We start from the raw sequence: 2,500 nt of genomic DNA on the forward strand, positions 1-2,500 counted from the left end.
CTAGTGTGGTGAGAGGTGTGCCTGGTATGTCTGGTGTGAGTAAGTCGGAGAGTGTGCGGTCGAATGCGAAGTCGTATGCGGTGGTCGTTAGGCCTAAGGATGCGACGGTGAAAGCGACGAGTGAGCAGGTGAAGGAGAAAGTGATGCGTGAGGTGAGTGGTGTGTTGAATGTGCGTGTGAAAGCGGTGAGGAAGATCAGAGCGGGTGGTATAGCGATTGAGACGGCGAGTGAGAGTGATTTGAAGTCGGTGCGTGAATGTAAGAAGTTTGATGAAATTGGTTTGAAAGTGGAATTGCCTAGGAAGATAGGTCCTAAGGTGATTGTGTATGATGTGCCGAATGAGATGGCGAGTCAGGAGTTCATGAATGAAATGTATGAGAAGAATATTAAGGGTAGTGTTAGTGAGAGTGAATTTAGGGAGCGGGTGAGAATATTGAGTAGGGTGAATAGGAAGAATGTGAGTGTTGGGAATGTGATTATGGAGGTGAGTGGGAAGGTGAGGGATGTACTGTGTAAGGAGGGACGTGTGTATGTGAAATGGCATGCGTGTAAGGTGAGAGAGTTCTTGAGTGTGCTGAGATGTCATAAGTGTTATGCTTTTGGGCACATGATGCGTGAGTGTAGTGTGACTGAGAGATTGTGTCAGCGGTGTGGTGAGACTGGACATTTGAGAGGTAGTTGTAAGAAGGATGTGGTGTGTCGTAACTGCAAGATTAGGGGTATGAGGTGTGATCACGCGGTTGTGTCTGAGGAGTGCCCGGAGTATTTGAGAATGTTAGATAGAGAGAGACAGAGAATTAGCAATGGCTAATACGGGACTTAATATAGTGCAGTGTAATTGTCAGAGAGCGTATGCGGTAATGTGTGATTTGGGTAAGGTTGTAAGTGAGCGTGGTGTGAGTGTTGCACTATTGCAGGAACCGTATTTTATGGATGGGAGGGTGAGAGGTTTGCCGCTTGGTATGGATGTGTATGTGTGTGAGGGTGGAGTGGTTAGAGCTGCTATAGTTGTGAATGATGCGCGGTTGGAGGTTATGTGTGTGAGAGAGTGTACGAATGAGTGGGGTGTCTGTGTTTGGTTGAAAGGGGATTTTGGGGAGATGTATGTTGTGTCGATGTACTGCCAGTATGGGCAGGACATCGAGCCGTATTTGGCGTATATGGATGGGGTGCGGAATTTTGCGAGGGGCAAGTGTGTGTTAGTTGGGATGGATGCGAACGCTGTTTCGCCCTTGTGGTTTAGCAAGGGCGGTGGCCGGTCACGGGTGAGTGAGATGCGTGGGGAGGTGTTAGAGGAATGGATCTTGGCGAATGGGATGTCTGTGTTGAATGAGCCGAGTGAATATTATACGTTTTCGGGTATGAGGGGTGAGAGTGATATAGATGTGACGATTGTGAATGATGTGTGGGTGGGGTGCAGGTTTGAATGGAGTGTTAAGCATGATTGGGGGGTGAGTGATCATAATGTGATTTTGGTTGTGATGACGAGTGATCAGGTGGGTAGGGATGAAGTGGGTGTGGGGACCAGATGGTCCACTAGGAATGCGGACTGGGAGGGGTATATGGATGATTTGAGGGAGGGCTTGCGGTCGTATGGAGGGGACATGGATGGAATGGGTGTGGATAGGATGTTGGAGATAATGATGTCGTGGATACGGGAGGCCAACAGGAGAAGGTTTAAGGAGGTTAAGCGCGTGAATGTGGGGAAGATTGTGTGGTGGACGGAGGCTTTGGAGAGGCTGAAGAGGGGAGTGAGGAAGGGCAGACGTAGGCTTCAGAAGGCTAGGAGACGGGGTGTGAATGTTGATGAAAGGAGGATGGAGTATAGGAGGTTGCTGTCGGAGTACAAGGGTGAGATGTGGAGAGCGAAAGAACGGAATTGGAGAGAGTTTGTGAGTGAATCTTCCAACCTTGATCCGTGGGGTCCTGTGTACAAAATTTGTCGTGGGAAGTATGCGAGGGATAGATTGAGTGCGATGAAAGTGGATGGTGTGGTGTCGAGTACGTGGAGGGAGAGTGTGGATATGTTGATGGACAGGTTTTTCCCTGCTGCCAACATAGGTATGGATGAAGGACGGAGGCTGTATGGGGACCTCGGTGGGATGGGTTTTGAATGGAATGAAGTGGATGAATCTGTGAGAGCTTTGAAGTTGCGTAAGGCGCCGGGGTTGGATGGGATCAGTGTGGAAATGTTGCGTGTTGTGTGGAGGGTGATTCCGGAGTGGTTGAAGAGAGTGTATGATTTGTGCTTGGCCGGGGGGTATTTTCCGGTTGAGTGGAAGAAAGCGAGAATGATTGTGTTGTTGAAATCGCCGGAGAAAGTGCGGTCGGATCCTGGGTCCTACAGGCCGATATGTCTGCTGTCGGTGTTTGGGAAAGTGCTAGAGAAGATGATGGTGAGGAGGCTTGAGCGGAAGGTGGGTGACAGGATGAGCCCGGCGCAGCATGGGTTTGTGAGGGGCAGGTCGACGGAGAGTGCTTGGTTGTGTGTGAAGGAGT

The sequence above is a fragment of the Colletes latitarsis genome, unplaced genomic scaffold, assembly GCF_051014445.1.
Source record: "Colletes latitarsis isolate SP2378_abdomen unplaced genomic scaffold, iyColLati1 scaffold0055, whole genome shotgun sequence".
Classification (NCBI taxonomy): Eukaryota; Metazoa; Arthropoda; class Insecta; order Hymenoptera; family Colletidae; genus Colletes; species Colletes latitarsis.